This window comes from Mchenga conophoros, linkage group LG20, assembly GCF_057382185.1.
Source record: "Mchenga conophoros isolate Kocher_MC1m ecotype Shallow Benthic linkage group LG20, M_conophoros_male_GT1.1, whole genome shotgun sequence".
Taxonomy (NCBI): domain Eukaryota; kingdom Metazoa; phylum Chordata; class Actinopteri; order Cichliformes; family Cichlidae; genus Mchenga; species Mchenga conophoros.
The window spans coordinates 17,760,291-17,784,372 of record NC_140545.1 but is presented as its reverse complement, the minus strand read 5'-3'; positions in this window follow the sequence as shown (position 1 = coordinate 17,784,372).

Here is a 24,082-nt window from a genome sequence, read left to right as displayed (position 1 = left end):
CAAGACAGTGCGTTTCTCACTGTTACATGCATTTGAATGGGGAACTCGACCGAAACAAAGTATAGGTTTTCATTATGTGTATAACTTGGAAATCTTAGCTCAAACAGCTGCAAAACCTGTTTTCCCAGCACGGGGACCTTGAGTTCTATAAGATAAAGCCATAAACATGTTTGTCTGAGTCTTCTATCAAAAGTTACAGCTATTTATATGAAGTTGTACAAAAACGCTTTCTTTCGCCAAGACAGTGCGTTTCTCACTGTTACATGCATTTGAATGGGGAACTCGACCGAAACAAAGTATAGGTTTTCATTATGTGTATAACTTGGAAATCTTAGCTCAAACAGCTGCAAAACCTGTTTTCCCAGCACGGGGACCTTGAGTTCTATAAGATAAAGCCATAAACATGTTTGTCTGAGTCTTCTATCAAAAGTTACAGCTATTTATATGAAGTTGTACAAAAACGCTTTCTTTCGCCAAGACAGTGCGTTTCTCACTGTTACATGCATTTGAATGGGGAACTCGACCGAAACAAAGTATAGGTTTTCATTATGTGTATAACTTGGAAATCTTAGCTCCAACAGCTGCAAATCCTGTTTTCCCAGCACGGGGACCTTGAGTTCTATAAGATAAAGCCATAAACATGTTTGTCTGAGTCTTCTATCAAAAGTTACAGCTATTTATATGAAGTTGTACAAAAACGCTTTCTTTCGCCAAGACAGTGCGTTTCTCACTGTTACATGCATTTGAATGGGGAACTCGACCGAAACAAAGTATAGGTTTTCATTATGTGTATAACTTGGAAATCTTAGCTCCAACAGCTGCAAAACCTGTTTTCCCAGCACGGGGACCTTGAGTTCTATAAGATCAAGCCATAAACATGTTTGTCTGAGTCTTCTATCAAAAGTTACAGCTATTTATATGAAGTTGTACAAAAACGCTTTCTTTCGCCAAGACAGTGCGTTTCTCACTGTTACATGCATTTGAATGGGGAACTCGACCGAAACAAAGTATAGGTTTTCATTATGTGTATAACTTGGAAATCTTAGCTCCAACAGCTGCAAATCCTGTTTTCCCAGCACGGGGACCTTGAGTTCTATAAGATAAAGCCATAAACATGTTTGTCTGAGTCTTCTATCAAAAGTTACAGCTATTTATATGAAGTTGTACAAAAACGCTTTCTTTCGCCAAGACAGTGCGTTTCTCACTGTTACATGCATTTGAATGGGGAACTCGACCGAAACAAAGTATAGGTTTTCATTATGTGTATAACTTGGAAATCTTAGCTCCAACAGCTGCAAATCCTGTTTTCCCAGCACGGGGACCTTGAGTTCTATAAGATAAAGCCATAAACATGTTTGTCTGAGTCTTCTATCAAAAGTTACAGCTATTTATATGAAGTTGTACAAAAACGCTTTCTTTCGCCAAGACAGTGCGTTTCTCACTGTTACATGCATTTGAATGGGGAACTCGACCGAAACAAAGTATAGGTTTTCATTATGTGTATAACTTGGAAATCTTAGCTCAAACAGCTGCAAAACCTGTTTTCCCAGCATGGGGACCTTGAGTTCTATAAGATAAAGCCATAAACATGTTTGTCTGAGTCTTCTATCAAAAGTTACAGCTATTTATATGAAGTTGTACAAAAACGCTTTCTTTCGCCAAGACAGTGCGTTTCTCACTGTTACATGCATTTGAATGGGGAACTCGACCGAAACAAAGTATAGGTTTTCATTATGTGTATAACTTGGAAATCTTAGCTCAAACAGCTGCAAAACCTGTTTTCCCAGCACGGGGACCTTGAGTTCTATAAGATAAAGCCATAAACATGTTTGTCTGAGTCTTCTATCAAAAGTTACAGCTATTTATATGAAGTTGTACAAAAACGCTTTCTTTCGCCAAGACAGTGCGTTTCTCACTGTTACATGCATTTGAATGGGGAACTCGACCGAAACAAAGTATAGGTTTTCATTATGTGTATAACTTGGAAATCTTAGCTCAAACAGCTGCAAAACCTGTTTTCCCAGCACGGGGACCTTGAGTTCTATAAGATAAAGCCATAAACATGTTTGTCTGAGTCTTCTATCAAAAGTTACAGCTATTTATATGAAGTTGTACAAAAACGCTTTCTTTCGCCAAGACAGTGCGTTTCTCACTGTTACATGCATTTGAATGGGGAACTCGACCGAAACAAAGTATAGGTTTTCATTATGTGTATAACTTGGAAATCTTAGCTCCAACAGCTGCAAATCCTGTTTTCCCAGCACGGGGACCTTGAGTTCTATAAGATAAAGCCATAAACATGTTTGTCTGAGTCTTCTATCAAAAGTTACAGCTATTTATATGAAGTTGTACAAAAACGCTTTCTTTCGCCAAGACAGTGCGTTTCTCACTGTTACATGCATTTGAATGGGGAACTCGACCGAAACAAAGTATAGGTTTTCATTATGTGTATAACTTGGAAATCTTAGCTCAAACAGCTGCAAAACCTGTTTTCCCAGCACGGGGACCTTGAGTTCTATAAGATAAAGCCATAAACATGTTTGTCTGAGTCTTCTATCAAAAGTTACAGCTATTTATATGAAGTTGTACAAAAACGCTTTCTTTCGCCAAGACAGTGCGTTTCTCACTGTTACATGCATTTGAATGGGGAACTCGACCGAAACAAAGTATAGGTTTTCATTATGTGTATAACTTGGAAATCTTAGCTCAAACAGCTGCAAATCCTGTTTTCCCAGCACGGGGACCTTGAGTTCTATAAGATAAAGCCATAAACATGTTTGTCTGAGTCTTCTATCAAAAGTTACAGCTATTTATATGAAGTTGTACAAAAACGCTTTCTTTCGCCAAGACAGTGCGTTTCTCACTGTTACATGCATTTGAATGGGGAACTCGACCGAAACAAAGTATAGGTTTTCATTATGTGTATAACTTGGAAATCTTAGCTCAAACAGCTGCAAAACCTGTTTTCCCAGCACGGGGACCTTGAGTTCTATAAGATAAAGCCATAAACATGTTTGTCTGAGTCTTCTATCAAAAGTTACAGCTATTTATATGAAGTTGTACAAAAACGCTTTCTTTCGCCAAGACAGTGCGTTTCTCACTGTTACATGCATTTGAATGGGGAACTCGACCGAAACAAAGTATAGGTTTTCATTATGTGTATAACTTGGAAATCTTAGCTCCAACAGCTGCAAATCCTGTTTTCCCAGCACGGGGACCTTGAGTTCTATAAGATAAAGCCATAAACATGTTTGTCTGAGTCTTCTATCAAAAGTTACAGCTATTTATATGAAGTTGTACAAAAACGCTTTCTTTCGCCAAGACAGTGCGTTTCTCACTGTTACATGCATTTGAATGGGGAACTCGACCGAAACAAAGTATAGGTTTTCATTATGTGTATAACTTGGAAATCTTAGCTCAAACAGCTGCAAAACCTGTTTTCCCAGCACGGGGACCTTGAGTTCTATAAGATAAAGCCATAAACATGTTTGTCTGAGTCTTCTATCAAAAGTTACAGCTATTTATATGAAGTTGTACAAAAACGCTTTCTTTCGCCAAGACAGTGCGTTTCTCACTGTTACATGCATTTGAATGGGGAACTCGACCGAAACAAAGTATAGGTTTTCATTATGTGTATAACTTGGAAATCTTAGCTCCAACAGCTGCAAATCCTGTTTTCCCAGCACGGGGACCTTGAGTTCTATAAGATAAAGCCATAAACATGTTTGTCTGAGTCTTCTATCAAAAGTTACAGCTATTTATATGAAGTTGTACAAAAACGCTTTCTTTCGCCAAGACAGTGCGTTTCTCACTGTTACATGCATTTGAATGGGGAACTCGACCGAAACAAAGTATAGGTTTTCATTATGTGTATAACTTGGAAATCTTAGCTCAAACAGCTGCAAAACCTGTTTTCCCAGCACGGGGACCTTGAGTTCTATAAGATAAAGCCATAAACATGTTTGTCTGAGTCTTCTATCAAAAGTTACAGCTATTTATATGAAGTTGTACAAAAACGCTTTCTTTCGCCAAGACAGTGCGTTTCTCACTGTTACATGCATTTGAATGGGGAACTCGACCGAAACAAAGTATAGGTTTTCATTATGTGTATAACTTGGAAATCTTAGCTCCAACAGCTGCAAATCCTGTTTTCCCAGCACGGGGACCTTGAGTTCTATAAGATAAAGCCATAAACATGTTTGTCTGAGTCTTCTATCAAAAGTTACAGCTATTTATATGAAGTTGTACAAAAACGCTTTCTTTCGCCAAGACAGTGCGTTTCTCACTGTTACATGCATTTGAATGGGGAACTCGACCGAAACAAAGTATAGGTTTTCATTATGTGTATAACTTGAAAATCTTAGCTCCAACAGCTGCAAATCCTGTTTTCCCAGCACGGGGACCTTGAGTTCTATAAGATAAAGCCATAAACATGTTTGTCTGAGTCTTCTATCAAAAGTTACAGCTATTTATATGAAGTTGTACAAAAACGCTTTCTTTCGCCAAGACAGTGCGTTTCTCACTGTTACATGCATTTGAATGGGGAACTCGACCGAAACAAAGTATAGGTTTTCATTATGTGTATAACTTGAAAATCTTAGCTCCAACAGCTGCAAATCCTGTTTTCCCAGCACGGGGACCTTGAGTTCTATAAGATAAAGCCATAAACATGTTTGTCTGAGTCTTCTATCAAAAGTTACAGCTATTTATATGAAGTTGTACAAAAACGCTTTCTTTCGCCAAGACAGTGCGTTTCTCACTGTTACATGCATTTGAATGGGGAACTCGACCGAAACAAAGTATAGGTTTTCATTATGTGTATAACTTGAAAATCTTAGCTCCAACAGCTGCAAAACCTGTTTTCCCAGCACGGGGACTTGGAGTTCTATAAGATCAAGCCATAAACATGTTTGTCTGAGTCTTCTATCAAAAGTTACAGCGATTTATATGAAGTTGTACAAAAACGCTTTCTTTCGCCAAGACAGTGCGTTTCTCACTGTTACATGCATTTGAATGGGGAACTCGACCGAAACAAAGTATAGGTTTTCATTATGTGTATAACTTGGAAATCTTAGCTCCAACAGCTGCAAATCCTGTTTTCCCAGCACGGGGACCTTGAGTTCTATAAGATAAAGCCATAAACATGTTTGTCTGAGTCTTCTATCAAAAGTTACAGCTATTTATATGAAGTTGTACAAAAACGCTTTCTTTCGCCAAGACAGTGCGTTTCTCACTGTTACATGCATTTGAATGGGGAACTCGACCGAAACAAAGTATAGGTTTTCATTATGTGTATAACTTGGAAATCTTAGCTCCAACAGCTGCAAATCCTGTTTTCCCAGCACGGGGACCTTGAGTTCTATAAGATAAAGCCATAAACATGTTTGTCTGAGTCTTCTATCAAAAGTTACAGCTATTTATATGAAGTTGTACAAAAACGCTTTCTTTCGCCAAGACAGTGCGTTTCTCACTGTTACATGCATTTGAATGGGGAACTCGACCGAAACAAAGTATAGGTTTTCATTATGTGTATAACTTGAAAATCTTAGCTCCAACAGCTGCAAATCCTGTTTTCCCAGCACGGGGACCTTGAGTTCTATAAGATAAAGCCATAAACATGTTTGTCTGAGTCTTCTATCAAAAGTTACAGCTATTTATATGAAGTTGTACAAAAACGCTTTCTTTCGCCAAGACAGTGCGTTTCTTACTGTTACATGCATTTGAATGGGGAACTCGACCGAAACAAAGTATAGGTTTTCATTATGTGTATAACTTGAAAATCTTAGCTCCAACAGCTGCAAATCCTGTTTTCCCAGCACAGGGACCTTGAGTTCTATAAGATAAAGCCATAAACATGTTTGTCTGAGTCTTCTATCAAAAGTTACAGCTATTTATATGAAGTTGTACAAAAACGCTTTCTTTCGCCAAGACAGTGCGTTTCTCACTGTTACATGCATTTGAATGGGGAACTCGACCGAAACAAAGTATAGGTTTTCATTATGTGTATAACTTGAAAATCTTAGCTCCAACAGCTGCAAATCCTGTTTTCCCAGCACGGGGACCTTGAGTTCTATAAGATAAAGCCATAAACATGTTTGTCTGAGTCTTCTATCAAAAGTTACAGCTATTTATATGAAGTTGTACAAAAACGCTTTCTTTCGCCAAGACAGTGCGTTTCTCACTGTTACATGCATTTGAATGGGGAACTCGACCGAAACAAAGTATAGGTTTTCATTATGTGTATAACTTGAAAATCTTAGCTCCAACAGCTGCAAATCCTGTTTTCCCAGCACCGGGACCTTGAGTTCTATAAGATAAAGCCATAAACATGTTTGTCTGAGTCTTCTATCAAAAGTTACAGCTATTTATATGAAGTTGTACAAAAACGCTTTCTTTCGCCAAGACAGTGCGTTTCTCACTGTTACATGCATTTGAATGGGGAACTCGACCGAAACAAAGTATAGGTTTTCATTATGTGTATAACTTGGAAATCTTAGCTCAAACAGCTGCAACTCCTGTTTTCCCAGCATGGGGACCTTGAGTTCTATAAGATAAAGCCATAAACATGTTTGTCTGAGTCTTCTATCAAAAGTTACAGCTATTTATATGAAGTTGTACAAAAACGCTTTCTTTCGCCAAGACAGTGCGTTTCTCACTGTTACATGCATTTGAATGGGGAACTCGACCGAAACAAAGTATAGGTTTTCATTATGTGTATAACTTGGAAATCTTAGCTCAAACGGCTGCAAAACCTGTTTTCCCAGCACGGGGACCTTGAGTTCTATAAGATAAAGCCATAAACATGTTTGTCTGAGTCTTCTATCAAAAGTTACAGCTATTTATATGAAGTTGTACAAAAACGCTTTCTTTCGCCAAGACAGTGCGTTTCTCACTGTTACATGCATTTGAATGGGAAACTCGCCTGAAACAACGTATAGGTTTTCATTATGTGAATAATTTTAAAATCTTAGCTCAAACGGCTGCAAAACCTGTTTGCCCAGCACGGGGATATTGAGTTCTATAAGATAAAGCCATAAACATGTTTGTCTGAGTCTTCTATCAAAAGTTACAGCTATTTATATGAAGTTGTACAAAAACGCTTTCTTTCGCCAAGACTGCGTTTCTCACTGTTACATGCATTTGAATGGGGAACTTGACCGAAACAAAGTATAGGTTTTCATTATGTGTATAACTTGAAAATCTTAGCTCCAACAGCTGCAAATCCTGTTTTCCCAGCACGGGGACCTTGAGTTCTATAAGATAAAGCCATAAACATGTTTGTCTGAGTCTTCTATCAAAAGTTACAGCTATTTATATGAAGTTGTACAAAAACGCTTTCTTTCGCCAAGACAGTGCGTTTCTCACTGTTACATGCATTTGAATGGGGAACTCGACCGAAACAAAGTATAGGTTTTCATTATGTGTATAACTTGAAAATCTTAGCTCCAACAGCTGCAAATCCTGTTTTCCCAGCACGGGGACCTTGAGTTCTATAAGATAAAGCCATAAACATGTTTGTCTGAGTCTTCTATCAAAAGTTACAGCTATTTATATGAAGTTGTACAAAAACGCTTTCTTTCGCCAAGACAGTGCGTTTCTCACTGTTACATGCATTTGAATGGGGAACTCGACCGAAACAAAGTATAGGTTTTCATTATGTGTATAACTTGAAAATCTTAGCTCCAACAGCTGCAAAACCTGTTTTCCCAGCACGGGGACCTTGAGTTCTATAAGATCAAGCCATAAACATGTTTGTCTGAGTCTTCTATCAAAAGTTACAGCTATTTATATGAAGTTGTACAAAAACGCTTTCTTTCGCCAAGACAGTGCGTTTCTCACTGTTACATGCATTTGAATGGGGAACTCGACCGAAACAAAGTATAGGTTTTCATTATGTGTATAACTTGGAAATCTTAGCTCCAACAGCTGCAAATCCTGTTTTCCCAGCACGGGGACCTTGAGTTCTATAAGATAAAGCCATAAACATGTTTGTCTGAGTCTTCTATCAAAAGTTACAGCTATTTATATGAAGTTGTACAAAAACGTTTTCTTTCGCCAAGACAGTGCGTTTCTCACTGTTACATGCATTTGAATGGGGAACTCGACCGAAACAAAGTATAGGTTTTCATTATGTGTATAACTTGGAAATCTTAGCTCCAACAGCTGCAAATCCTGTTTTCCCAGCACGGGGACCTTGAGTTCTATAAGATAAAGCCATAAACATGTTTGTCTGAGTCTTCTATCAAAAGTTACAGCTATTTATATGAAGTTGTACAAAAACGCTTTCTTTCGCCAAGACAGTGCGTTTCTCACTGTTACATGCATTTGAATGGGGAACTCGACCGAAACAAAGTATAGGTTTTCATTATGTGTATAACTTGGAAATCTTAGCTCAAACAGCTGCAAAACCTGTTTTCCCAGCATGGGGACCTTGAGTTCTATAAGATAAAGCCATAAACATGTTTGTCTGAGTCTTCTATCAAAAGTTACAGCTATTTATATGAAGTTGTACAAAAACGCTTTCTTTCGCCAAGACAGTGCGTTTCTCACTGTTACATGCATTTGAATGGGGAACTCGACCGAAACAAAGTATAGGTTTTCATTATGTGTATAACTTGGAAATCTTAGCTCAAACAGCTGCAAAACCTGTTTTCCCAGCACGGGGACCTTGAGTTCTATAAGATAAAGCCATAAACATGTTTGTCTGAGTCTTCTATCAAAAGTTACAGCTATTTATATGAAGTTGTACAAAAACGCTTTCTTTCGCCAAGACAGTGCGTTTCTCACTGTTACATGCATTTGAATGGGGAACTCGACCGAAACAAAGTATAGGTTTTCATTATGTGTATAACTTGGAAATCTTAGCTCCAACAGCTGCAAATCCTGTTTTCCCAGCACGGGGACCTTGAGTTCTATAAGATAAAGCCATAAACATGTTTGTCTGAGTCTTCTATCAAAAGTTACAGCTATTTATATGAAGTTGTACAAAAACGCTTTCTTTCGCCAAGACAGTGCGTTTCTCACTGTTACATGCATTTGAATGGGGAACTCGACCGAAACAAAGTATAGGTTTTCATTATGTGTATAACTTGGAAATCTTAGCTCAAACAGCTGCAAAACCTGTTTTCCCAGCACGGGGACCTTGAGTTCTATAAGATAAAGCCATAAACATGTTTGTCTGAGTCTTCTATCAAAAGTTACAGCTATTTATATGAAGTTGTACAAAAACGCTTTCTTTCGCCAAGACAGTGCGTTTCTCACTGTTACATGCATTTGAATGGGGAACTCGACCGAAACAAAGTATAGGTTTTCATTATGTGTATAACTTGGAAATCTTAGCTCCAACAGCTGCAAATCCTGTTTTCCCAGCACGGGGACCTTGAGTTCTATAAGATAAAGCCATAAACATGTTTGTCTGAGTCTTCTATCAAAAGTTACAGCTATTTATATGAAGTTGTACAAAAACGCTTTCTTTCGCCAAGACAGTGCGTTTCTCACTGTTACATGCATTTGAATGGGGAACTCGACCGAAACAAAGTATAGGTTTTCATTATGTGTATAACTTGAAAATCTTAGCTCCAACAGCTGCAAATCCTGTTTTCCCAGCACGGGGACCTTGAGTTCTATAAGATAAAGCCATAAACATGTTTGTCTGAGTCTTCTATCAAAAGTTACAGCTATTTATATGAAGTTGTACAAAAACGCTTTCTTTCGCCAAGACAGTGCGTTTCTCACTGTTACATGCATTTGAATGGGGAACTCGACCGAAACAAAGTATAGGTTTTCATTATGTGTATAACTTGAAAATCTTAGCTCCAACAGCTGCAAATCCTGTTTTCCCAGCACCGGGACCTTGAGTTCTATAAGATAAAGCCATAAACATGTTTGTCTGAGTCTTCTATCAAAAGTTACAGCTATTTATATGAAGTTGTACAAAAACGCTTTCTTTCGCCAAGACAGTGCGTTTCTCACTGTTACATGCATTTGAATGGGGAACTCGACCGAAACAAAGTATAGGTTTTCATTATGTGTATAACTTGAAAATCTTAGCTCCAACAGCTGCAAATCCTGTTTTCCCAGCACCGGGACCTTGAGTTCTATAAGATAAAGCCATAAACATGTTTGTCTGAGTCTTCTATCAAAAGTTACAGCTATTTATATGAAGTTGTACAAAAACGCTTTCTTTCGCCAAGACAGTGCGTTTCTCACTGTTACATGCATTTGAATGGGGAACTCGACCGAAACAAAGTATAGGTTTTCATTATGTGTATAACTTGAAAATCTTAGCTCCAACAGCTGCAAATCCTGTTTTCCCAGCACGGGGACCTTGAGTTCTATAAGATAAAGCCATAAACATGTTTGTCTGAGTCTTCTATCAAAAGTTACAGCTATTTATATGAAGTTGTACAAAAACGCTTTCTTTCGCCAAGACAGTGCGTTTCTCACTGTTACATGCATTTGAATGGGGAACTCGACCGAAACAAAGTATAGGTTTTCATTATGTGTATAACTTGGAAATCTTAGCTCAAACAGCTGCAAAACCTGTTTTCCCAGCACGGGGACCTTGAGTTCTATAAGATAAAGCCATAAACATGTTTGTCTGAGTCTTCTATCAAAAGTTACAGCTATTTATATGAAGTTGTACAAAAACGCTTTCTTTCGCCAAGACAGTGCGTTTCTCACTGTTACATGCATTTGAATGGGGAACTCGACCGAAACAAAGTATAGGTTTTCATTATGTGTATAACTTGGAAATCTTAGCTCCAACAGCTGCAAATCCTGTTTTCCCAGCACGGGGACCTTGAGTTCTATAAGATAAAGCCATAAACATGTTTGTCTGAGTCTTCTATCAAAAGTTACAGCTATTTATATGAAGTTGTACAAAAACGCTTTCTTTCGCCAAGACAGTGCGTTTCTCACTGTTACATGCATTTGAATGGGGAACTCGACCGAAACAAAGTATAGGTTTTCATTATGTGTATAACTTGAAAATCTTAGCTCCAACAGCTGCAAATCCTGTTTTCCCAGCACGGGGACCTTGAGTTCTATAAGATAAAGCCATAAACATGTTTGTCTGAGTCTTCTATCAAAAGTTACAGCGATTTATATGAAGTTGTACAAAAACGCTTTCTTTCGCCAAGACAGTGCGTTTCTCACTGTTACATGCATTTGAATGGGGAACTCGACCGAAACAAAGTATAGGTTTTCATTATGTGTATAACTTGGAAATCTTAGCTCCAACAGCTGCAAATCCTGTTTTCCCAGCACGGGGACCTTGAGTTCTATAAGATAAAGCCATAAACATGTTTGTCTGAGTCTTCTATCAAAAGTTACAGCTATTTATATGAAGTTGTACAAAAACGCTTTCTTTCGCCAAGACAGTGCGTTTCTCACTGTTACATGCATTTGAATGGGGAACTCGACCGAAACAAAGTATAGGTTTTCATTATGTGTATAACTTGAAAATCTTAGCTCCAACAGCTGCAAAACCTGTTTTCCCAGCACGGGGACTTGGAGTTCTATAAGATCAAGCCATAAACATGTTTGTCTGAGTCTTCTATCAAAAGTTACAGCGATTTATATGAAGTTGTACAAAAACGCTTTCTTTCGCCAAGACAGTGCGTATCTCACTGTTACATGCATTTGAATAGGGAACTCGACCGAAACAAAGTATAGGTTTTCATTATGTGTATAACTTGGAAATCTTAGCTCCAACAGCTGCAAATCCTGTTTTCCCAGCACGGGGACCTTGAGTTCTATAAGATAAAGCCATAAACATGTTTGTCTGAGTCTTCTATCAAAAGTTACAGCTATTTATATGAAGTTGTACAAAAACGCTTTCTTTCGCCAAGACAGTGCGTTTCTCACTGTTACATGCATTTGAATGGGGAACTCGACCGAAACAAAGTATAGGTTTTCATTATGTGTATAACTTGGAAATCTTAGCTCAAACAGCTGCAAAACCTGTTTTCCCAGCACGGGGACCTTGAGTTCTATAAGATAAAGCCATAAACATGTTTGTCTGAGTCTTCTATCAAAAGTTACAGCTATTTATATGAAGTTGTACAAAAACGCTTTCTTTCGCCAAGACAGTGCGTTTCTCACTGTTACATGCATTTGAATGGGGAACTCGACCGAAACAAAGTATAGGTTTTCATTATGTGTATAACTTGAAAATCTTAGCTCCAACAGCTGCAAATCCTGTTTTCCCAGCACGGGGACCTTGAGTTCTATAAGATAAAGCCATAAACATGTTTGTCTGAGTCTTCTATCAAAAGTTACAGCTATTTATATGAAGTTGTACAAAAACGCTTTCTTTCGCCAAGACAGTGCGTTTCTCACTGTTACATGCATTTGAATGGGGAACTCGACCGAAACAAAGTATAGGTTTTCATTATGTGTATAACTTGAAAATCTTAGCTCCAACAGCTGCAAATCCTGTTTTCCCAGCACGGGGACCTTGAGTTCTATAAGATAAAGCCATAAACATGTTTGTCTGAGTCTTCTATCAAAAGTTACAGCTATTTATATGAAGTTGTACAAAAACGCTTTCTTTCGCCAAGACAGTGCGTTTCTCACTGTTACATGCATTTGAATGGGGAACTCGACCGAAACAAAGTATAGGTTTTCATTATGTGTATAACTTGAAAATCTTAGCTCCAACAGCTGCAAATCCTGTTTTCCCAGCACGGGGACCTTGAGTTCTATAAGATAAAGCCATAAACATGTTTGTCTGAGTCTTCTATCAAAAGTTACAGCTATTTATATGAAGTTGTACAAAAACGCTTTCTTTCGCCAAGACAGTGCGTTTCTCACTGTTACATGCATTTGAATGGGGAACTCGACCGAAACAAAGTATAGGTTTTCATTATGTGTATAACTTGAAAATCTTAGCTCCAACAGCTGCAAATCCTGTTTTCCCAGCACCGGGACCTTGAGTTCTATAAGATAAAGCCATAAACATGTTTGTCTGAGTCCTCTATCAAAAGTTACAGCTATTTATATGAAGTTGTACAAAAACGCTTTCTTTCGCCAAGACAGTGCGTTTCTCACTGTTACATGCATTTGAATGGGGAACTCGACCGAAACAAAGTATAGGTTTTCATTATGTGTATAACTTGAAAATCTTAGCTCCAACAGCTGCAAATCCTGTTTTCCCAGCACCGGGACCTTGAGTTCTATAAGATAAAGCCATAAACATGTTTGTCTGAGTCTTCTATCAAAAGTTACAGCTATTTATATGAAGTTGTACAAAAACGCTTTCTTTCGCCAAGACAGTGCGTTTCTCACTGTTACATGCATTTGAATGGGGAACTCGACCGAAACAAAGTATAGGTTTTCATTATGTGTATAACTTGAAAATCTTAGCTCCAACAGCTGCAAAACCTGTTTTCCCAGCACGGGGACTTGGAGTTCTATAAGATCAAGCCATAAACATGTTTGTCTGAGTCTTCTATCAAAAGTTACAGCGATTTATATGAAGTTGTACAAAAACGCTTTCTTTCGCCAAGACAGTGCGTTTCTCACTGTTACATGCATTTGAATGGGGAACTCGACCGAAACAAAGTATAGGTTTTCATTATGTGTATAACTTGGAAATCTTAGCTCCAACAGCTGCAAATCCTGTTTTCCCAGCACGGGGACCTTGAGTTCTATAAGATAAAGCCATAAACATGTTTGTCTGAGTCTTCTATCAAAAGTTACAGCTATTTATATGAAGTTGTACAAAAACGCTTTCTTTCGCCAAGACAGTGCGTTTCTCACTGTTACATGCATTTGAATGGGGAACTCGACCGAAACAAAGTATAGGTTTTCATTATGTGTATAACTTGGAAATCTTAGCTCAAACAGCTGCAAAACCTGTTTTCCCAGCACGGGGACCTTGAGTTCTATAAGATAAAGCCATAAACATGTTTGTCTGAGTCTTCTATCAAAAGTTACAGCTATTTATATGAAGTTGTACAAAAACGCTTTCTTTCGCCAAGACAGTGCGTTTCTCACTGTTACATGCATTTGAATGGGGAACTCGACCGAAACAAAGTATAGGTTTTCATTATGTGTATAACTTGAAAATCTTAGCTCCAACAGCTGCAAATCCTGTTTTCCCAGCACAGGGACCTTGAGTTCTATAAGATAAAGCCATAAACATGTTTGTCTGAGTCTTCTATCAAAAGTTACAGCTATTTATATGAAGTTGTACAAAAACGCTTTCTTTCGCCAAGACAGTGCGTTTCTCACTGTTACATGCATTTGAATGGGGAACTCGACCGAAACAAAGTATAGGTTTTCATTATGTGTATAACTTGAAAATCTTAGCTCCAACAGCTGCAAATCCTGTTTTCCCAGCACGGGGACCTTGAGTTCTATAAGATAAAGCCATAAACATGTTTGTCTGAGTCTTCTATCAAAAGTTACAGCTATTTATATGAAGTTGTACAAAAACGCTTTCTTTCGCCAAGCCAGTGCGTTTCTCACTGTTACATGCATTTGAATGGGGAACTCGACCGAAACAAAGTATAGGTTTTCATTATGTGTATAACTTGAAAATCTTAGCTCCAACGGCTGCAAATCCTGTTTTCCCAGCACCGGGACCTTGAGTTCTATAAGATAAAGCCATAAACATGTTTGTCTGAGTCTTCTATCAAAAGTTACAGCTATTTATATGAAGTTGTACAAAAACGCTTTCTTTCGCCAAGACAGTGCGTTTCTCACTGTTACATGCATTTGAATGGGGAACTCGACCGAAACAAAGTATAGGTTTTCATTATGTGTATAACTTGAAAATCTTAGCTCCAACAGCTGCAAATCCTGTTTTCCCAGCACCGGGACCTTGAGTTCTATAAGATAAAGCCATAAACATGTTTGTCTGAGTCTTCTATCAAAAGTTACAGCTATTTATATGAAGTTGTACAAAAACGCTTTCTTTCGCCAAGACAGTGCGTTTCTTACTGTTACATGCATTTGAATGGGGAACTCGACCGAAACAAAGTATAGGTTTTCATTATGTGTATAACTTGAAAATCTTAGCTCCAACAGCTGCAAATCCTGTTTTCCCAGCACAGGGACCTTGAGTTCTATAAGATAAAGCCATAAACATGTTTGTCTGAGTCTTCTATCAAAAGTTACAGCTATTTATATGAAGTTGTACAAAAACGCTTTCTTTCGCCAAGACAGTGCGTTTCTTACTGTTACATGCATTTGAATGGGGAACTCGACCGAAACAAAGTATAGGTTTTCATTATGTGTATAACTTGAAAATCTTAGCTCCAACAGCTGCAAATCCTGTTTTCCCAGCACAGGGACCTTGAGTTCTATAAGATAAAGCCATAAACATGTTTGTCTGAGTCTTCTATCAAAAGTTACAGCTATTTATATGAAGTTGTACAAAAACGCTTTCTTTCGCCAAGACAGTGCGTTTCTCACTGTTACATGCATTTGAATGGGGAACTCGACCGAAACAAAGTATAGGTTTTCATTATGTGTATAACTTGAAAATCTTAGCTCCAACAGCTGCAAATCCTGTTTTCCCAGCACGGGGACCTTGAGTTCTATAAGATAAAGCCATAAACATGTTTGTCTGAGTCTTCTATCAAAAGTTACAGCTATTTATATGAAGTTGTACAAAAACGCTTTCTTTCGCCAAGACAGTGCGTTTCTCACTGTTACATGCATTTGAATGGGGAACTCGACCGAAACAAAGTATAGGTTTTCATTATGTGTATAACTTGAAAATCTTAGCTCCAACAGCTGCAAATCCTGTTTTCCCAGCACGGGGACCTTGAGTTCTATAAGATAAAGCCATAAACATGTTTGTCTGAGTCTTCTATCAAAAGTTACAGCTATTTATATGAAGTTGTACAAAAACGCTTTCTTTCGCCAAGCCAGTGCGTTTCTCACTGTTACATGCATTTGAATGGGGAACTCGACCGAAACAAAGTATAGGTTTTCATTATGTGTATAACTTGAAAATCTTAGCTCCAACAGCTGCAAATCCTGTTTTCCCAGCACCGGGACCTTGAGTTCTATAAGATAAAGCCATAAACATGTTTGTCTGAGTCTTCTATCAAAAGTTACAGCTATTTATATGAAGTTGTACAAAAACGCTTTCTTTCGCCAAGACAGTGCGTTTCTCACTGTTACATGCATTTGAATGGGGAACTCGACCGAAACAAAGTATAGGTTTTCATTATGTGTATAACTTGAAAATCTTAGCTCCAACAGCTGCAAATCCTGTTTTCCCAGCACGGGGACCTTGAGTTCTATAAGATAAAGCCATAAACATGTTTGTCTGAGTCTTCTATCAAAAGTTACAGCTATTTATATGAAGTTGTACAAAAACGCTTTCTTTCGCCAAGACAGTGCGTTTCTCACTGTTACATGCATTTGAATGGGGAACTCGACCGAAACAAAGTATAGGTTTTCATTATGTGTATAACTTGAAAATCTTAGCTCCAACAGCTGCAAAACCTGTTTTCCCAGCACGGGGACCTTGAGTTCTATAAGATCAAGCCATAAACATGTTTGTCTGAGTCTTCTATCAAAAGTTACAGCTATTTATATGAAGTTGTACAAAAACGCTTTCTTTCGCCAAGACAGTGCGTTTCTCACTGTTACATGCATTTGAATGGGGAACTCGACCGAAACAAAGTATAGGTTTTCATTATGTGTATAACTTGGAAATCTTAGCTCCAACAGCTGCAAATCCTGTTTTCCCAGCACGGGGACCTTGAGTTCTATAAGATAAAGCCATAAACATGTTTGTCTGAGTCTTCTATCAAAAGTTACAGCTATTTATATGAAGTTGTACAAAAACGCTTTCTTTCGCCAAGACAGTGCGTTTCTCACTGTTACATGCATTTGAATGGGGAACTCGACCGAAACAAAGTATAGGTTTTCATTATGTGTATAACTTGGAAATCTTAGCTCCAACAGCTGCAAATCCTGTTTTCCCAGCACGGGGACCTTGAGTTCTATAAGATAAAGCCATAAACATGTTTGTCTGAGTCTTCTATCAAAAGTTACAGCTATTTATATGAAGTTGTACAAAAACGCTTTCTTTCGCCAAGACAGTGCGTTTCTCACTGTTACATGCATTTGAATGGGGAACTCGACCGAAACAAAGTATAGGTTTTCATTATGTGTATAACTTGGAAATCTTAGCTCAAACAGCTGCAAAACCTGTTTTCCCAGCACGGGGACCTTGAGTTCTATAAGATAAAGCCATAAACATGTTTGTCTGAGTCTTCTATCAAAAGTTACAGCTATTTATATGAAGTTGTACAAAAACGCTTTCTTTCGCCAAGACAGTGCGTTTCTCACTGTTACATGCATTTGAATGGGGAACTCGACCGAAACAAAGTATAGGTTTTCATTATGTGTATAACTTGGAAATCTTAGCTCCAACAGCTGCAAAACCTGTTTTCCCAGCACGGGGACCTTGAGTTCTATAAGATCAAGCCATAAACATGTTTGTCTGAGTCTTCTATCAAAAGTTACAGCTATTTATATGAAGTTGTACAAAAACGCTTTCTTTCGCCAAGACAGTGCGTTTCTCACTGTTACATGCATTTGAATGGGGAACTCGACCGAAACAAAGTATAGGTTTTCATTATGTGTATAACTTGGAAATCTTAGCTCCAACAGCTGCAAATCCTGTTTTCCCAGCACGGGGACCTTGAGTTCTATAAGATAAAGCCATAAACATGTTTGTCTGAGTCTTCTATCAAAAGTTACAGCTATTTATATGAAGTTGTACAAAAACGCTTTCTTTCGCCAAGACAGTGCGTTTCTCACTGTTACATGCATTTGAATGGGGAACTCGACCGAAACAAAGTATAGGTTTTCATTATGTGTATAACTTGGAAATCTTAGCTCCAACAGCTGCAAATCCTGTTTTCCCAGCACGGGGACCTTGAGTTCTATAAGATAAAGCCATAAACATGTTTGTCTGAGTCTTCTATCAAAAGTTACAGCTATTTATATGAAGTTGTACAAAAACGCTTTCTTTCGCCAAGACAGTGCGTTTCTCACTGTTACATGCATTTGAATGGGGAACTCGACCGAAACAAAGTATAGGTTTTCATTATGTGTATAACTTGGAAATCTTAGCTCAAACAGCTGCAAAACCTGTTTTCCCAGCACGGGGACCTTGAGTTCTATAAGATAAAGCCATAAACATGTTTGTCTGAGTCTTCTATCAAAAGTTACAGCTATTTATATGAAGTTGTACAAAAACGCTTTCTTTCGCCAAGACAGTGCGTTTCTCACTGTTACATGCATTTGAATGGGGAACTCGACCGAAACAAAGTATAGGTTTTCATTATGTGTATAACTTGGAAATCTTAGCTCAAACAGCTGCAAAACCTGTTTTCCCAGCACGGGGACCTTGAGTTCTATAAGATAAAGCCATAAACATGTTTGTCTGAGTCTTCTATCAAAAGTTACAGCTATTTATATGAAGTTGTACAAAAACGCTTTCTTTCGCCAAGACAGTGCGTTTCTCACTGTTACATGCATTTGAATGGGGAACTCGACCGAAACAAAGTATAGGTTTTCATTATGTGTATAACTTGGAAATCTTAGCTCCAACAGCTGCAAATCCTGTTTTCCCAGCACGGGGACCTTGAGTTCTATAAGATAAAGCCATAAACATGTTTGTCTGAGTCTTCTATCAAAAGTTACAGCTATTTATATGAAGTTGTACAAAAACGCTTTCTTTCGCCAAGACAGTGCGTTTCTCACTGTTACATGCATTTGAATGGGGAACTCGACCGAAACAAAGTATAGGTTTTCATTATGTGTATAACTTGAAAATCTTAGCTCCAACAGCTGCAAATCCTGTTTTCCCAGCACGGGGACCTTGAGTTCTATAAGATAAAGCCATAAACATGTTTGTCTGAGTCTTCTATCAAAAGTTACAGCTATTTATATGAAGTTGTACAAAAACGCTTTCTTTCGCCAAGACAGTGCGTTTCTCACTGTTACATGCATTTGAATGGGGAACTCGACCGAAACAAAGTATAGGTTTTCATTATGTGTATAACTTGAAAATCTTAGCTCCAACAGCTGCAAATCCTGTTTTCCCAGCACGGGGACCTTGAGTTCTATAAGATAAAGCCATAAACATGTTTGTCTGAGTCTTCTATCAAAAGTTACAGCTATTTATATGAAGTTGTACAAAAACGCTTTCTTTCGCCAAGACAGTGCGTTTCTCACTGTTACATGCATTTGAATGGGGAACTCGACCGAAACAAAGTATAGGTTTTCATTATGTGTATAACTTGAAAATCTTAGCTCCAACAGCTGCAAATCCTGTTTTCCCAGCACGGGGACTTGGAGTTCTATAAGATCAAGCCATAAACATGTTTGTCTGAGTCTTCTATCAAAAGTTACAGCGATTTATATGAAGTTGTACAAAAACGCTTTCTTTCGCCAAGACAGTGTGTTTCTCACTGTTACATGCATTTGAATGGGGAACTCGACCGAAACAAAGTATAGGTTTTCATTATGTGTATAACTTGGAAATCTTAGCTCCAACAGCTGCAAATCCTGTTTTCCCAGCACGGGGACCTTGAGTTCTATAAGATAAAGCCATAAACATGTTTGTCTGAGTCTTCTATCAAAAGTTACAGCTATTTATATGAAGTTGTACAAAAACGCTTTCTTTCGCCAAGACAGTGCGTTTCTCACTGTTACATGCATTTGAATGGGGAACTCGACCGAAACAAAGTATAGGTTTTCATTATGTGTATAACTTGGAAATCTTAGCTCAAACAGCTGCAAAACCTGTTTTCCCAGCACGGGGACCTTGAGTTCTATAAGATAAAGCCATAAACATGTTTGTCTGAGTCTTCTATCAAAAGTTACAGCTATTTATATGAAGTTGTACAAAAACGCTTTCTTTCGCCAAGACAGTGCGTTTCTCACTGTTACATGCATTTGAATGGGGAACTCGACCGAAACAAAGTATAGGTTTTCATTATGTGTATAACTTGAAAATCTTAGCTCCAACAGCTGCAAATCCTGTTTTCCCAGCACGGGGACCTTGAGTTCTATAAGATAAAGCCATAAACATGTTTGTCTGAGTCTTCTATCAAAAGTTACAGCTATTTATATGAAGTTGTACAAAAACGCTTTCTTTCGCCAAGACTGCGTTTCTTACTGTTACATGCATTTGAATGGGGAACTCGACCGAAACAAAGTATAGGTTTTCATTATGTGTATAACTTGAAAATCTTAGCTCCAACAGCTGCAAATCCTGTTTTCCCAGCACAGGGACCTTGAGTTCTATAAGATAAAGCCATAAACATGTTTGTCTGAGTCTTCTATCAAAAGTTACAGCTATTTATATGAAGTTGTACAAAAACGCTTTCTTTCGCCAAGACAGTGCGTTTCTCACTGTTACATGCATTTGAATGGGGAACTCGACCGAAACAAAGTATAGGTTTTCATTATGTGTATAACTTGAAAATCTTAGCTCCAACAGCTGCAAATCCTGTTTTCCCAGCACGGGGACCTTGAGTTCTATAAGATAAAGCCATAAACATGTTTGTCTGAGTCTTCTATCAAAAGTTACAGCTATTTATATGAAGTTGTACAAAAACGCTTTCTTTCGCCAAGACAGTGCGTTTCTCACTGTTACATGCATTTGAATGGGGAACTCGACCGAAACAAAGTATAGGTTTTCATTATGTGTATAACTTGAAAATCTTAGCTCCAACAGCTGCAAATCCTGTTTTCCCAGCACCGGGACCTTGAGTTCTATAAGATAAAGCCATAAACATGTTTGTCTGAGTCTTCTATCAAAAGTTACAGCTATTTATATGAAGTTGTACAAAAACGCTTTCTTTCGCCAAGACAGTGCGTTTCTCACTGTTACATGCATTTGAATGGGGAACTCGACCGAAACAAAGTATAGGTTTTCATTATGTGTATAACTTGAAAATCTTAGCTCCAACAGCTGCAAATCCTGTTTTCCCAGCACCGGGACCTTGAGTTCTATAAGATAAAGCCATAAACATGTTTGTCTGAGTCTTCTATCAAAAGTTACAGCTATTTATATGAAGTTGTACAAAAACGCTTTCTTTCGCCAAGACAGTGCGTTTCTCACTGTTACATGCATTTGAATGGGGAACTCGACCGAAACAAAGTATAGGTTTTCATTATGTGTATAACTTGAAAATCTTAGCTCCAACAGCTGCAAATCCTGTTTTCCCAGCACAGGGACCTTGAGTTCTATAAGATAAAGCCATAAACATGTTTGTCTGAGTCTTCTATCAAAAGTTACAGCTATTTATATGAAGTTGTACAAAAACGCTTTCTTTCGCCAAGCCAGTGCGTTTCTCACTGTTACATGCATTTGAATGGGGAACTCGACCGAAACAAAGTATAGGTTTTCATTATGTGTATAACTTGAAAATCTTAGCTCCAACAGCTGCAAATCCTGTTTTCCCAGCACCGGGACCTTGAGTTCTATAAGATAAAGCCATAAACATGTTTGTCTGAGTCTTCTATCAAAAGTTACAGCTATTTATATGAAGTTGTACAAAAACGCTTTCTTTCGCCAAGACAGTGCGTTTCTCACTGTTACATGCATTTGAATGGGGAACTCGACCGAAACAAAGTATAGGTTTTCATTATGTGTATAACTTGAAAATCTTAGCTCCAACAGCTGCAAATCCTGTTTTCCCAGCATGGGGACCTTGAGTTCTATAAGATAAAGCCATAAACATGTTTGTCTGAGTCTTCTATCAAAAGTTACAGCTATTTATATGAAGTTGTACAAAAACGCTTTCTTTCGCCAAGACAGTGCGTTTCTTACTGTTACATGCATTTGAATGGGGAACTCGACCGAAACAAAGTATAGGTTTTCATTATGTGTATAACTTGAAAATCTTAGCTCCAACAGCTGCAAATCCTGTTTTCCCAGCACAGGGACCTTGAGTTCTATAAGATAAAGCCATAAACATGTTTGTCTGAGTCTTCTATCAAAAGTTACAGCTATTTATATGAAGTTGTACAAAAACGCTTTCTTTCGCCAAGACAGTGCGTTTCTCACTGTTACATGCATTTGAATGGGGAACTCGACCGAAACAAAGTATAGGTTTTCATTATGTGTATAACTTGAAAATCTTAGCTCCAACAGCTGCAAATCCTGTTTTCCCAGCACGGGGACCTTGAGTTCTATAAGATAAAGCCATAAACATGTTTGTCTGAGTCTTCTATCAAAAGTTACAGCTATTTATATGAAGTTGTACAAAAACGCTTTCTTTCGCCAAGACAGTGCGTTTCTCACTGTTACATGCATTTGAATGGGGAACTCGACCGAAACAAAGTATAGGTTTTCATTATGTGTATAACTTGAAAATCTTAGCTCCAACAGCTGCAAATCCTGTTTTCCCAGCACGGGGACCTTGAGTTCTATAAGATAAAGCCATAAACATGTTTGTCTGAGTCTTCTATCAAAAGTTACAGCTATTTATATGAAGTTGTACAAAAACGCTTTCTTTCGCCAAGCCAGTGCGTTTCTCACTGTTACATGCATTTGAATGGGGAACTCGACCGAAACAAAGTATAGGTTTTCATTATGTGTATAACTTGAAAATCTTAGCTCCAACAGCTGCAAATCCTGTTTTCCCAGCACCGGGACCTTGAGTTCTATAAGATAAAGCCATAAACATGTTTGTCTGAGTCTTCTATCAAAAGTTACAGCTATTTATATGAAGTTGTACAAAAACGCTTTCTTTCGCCAAGACAGTGCGTTTCTCACTGTTACATGCATTTGAATGGGGAACTCGACCGAAACAAAGTATAGGTTTTCATTATGTGTATAACTTGAAAATCTTAGCTCCAACAGCTGCAAATCCTGTTTTCCCAGCACCGGGACCTTGAGTTCTATAAGATAAAGCCATAAACATGTTTGTCTGAGTCTTCTATCAAAAGTTACAGCTATTTATATGAAGTTGTACAAAAACGCTTTCTTTCGCCAAGACAGTGCGTTTCTCACTGTTACATGCATTTGAATGGGGAACTCGACCGAAACAAAGTATAGGTTTTCATTATGTGTATAACTTGAAAATCTTAGCTCCAACAGCTGCAAATCCTGTTTTCCCAGCACAGGGACCTTGAGTTCTATAAGATAAAGCCATAAACATGTTTGTCTGAGTCTTCTATCAAAAGTTACAGCTATTTATATGAAGTTGTACAAAAACGCTTTCTTTCGCCAAGCCAGTGCGTTTCTCACTGTTACATGCATTTGAATGGGGAACTCGACCGAAACAAAGTATAGGTTTTCATTATGTGTATAACTTGAAAATCTTAGCTCCAACAGCTGCAAATCCTGTTTTCCCAGCACCGGGACCTTGAGTTCTATAAGATAAAGCCATAAACATGTTTGTCTGAGTCTTCTATCAAAAGTTACAGCTATTTATATGAAGTTGTACAAAAACGCTTTCTTTCGCCAAGACAGTGCGTTTCTCACTGTTACATGCATTTGAATGGGGAACTCGACCGAAACAAAGTATAGGTTTTCATTATGTGTATAACTTGAAAATCTTAGCTCCAACAGCTGCAAATCCTGTTTTCCCAGCATGGGGACCTTGAGTTCTATAAGATAAAGCCATAAACATGTTTGTCTGAGTCTTCTATCAAAAGTTACAGCTATTTATATGAAGTTGTACAAAAACGCTTTCTTTCGCCAAGACAGTGCGTTTCTTACTGTTACATGCATTTGAATGGGGAACTCGACCGAAACAAAGTATAGGTTTTCATTATGTGTATAACTTGAAAATCTTAGCTCCAACAGCTGCAAATCCTGTTTTCCCAGCACAGGGACCTTGAGTTCTATAAGATAAAGCCATAAACATGTTTGTCTGAGTCTTCTATCAAAAGTTACAGCTATTTATATGAAGTTGTACAAAAACGCTTTCTTTCGCCAAGACAGTGCGTTTCTCACTGTTACATGCATTTGAATGGGGAACTCGACCGAAACAAAGTATAGGTTTTCATTATGTGTATAACTTGAAAATCTTAGCTCCAACAGCTGCAAATCCTGTTTTCCCAGCACGGGGACCTTGAGTTCTAT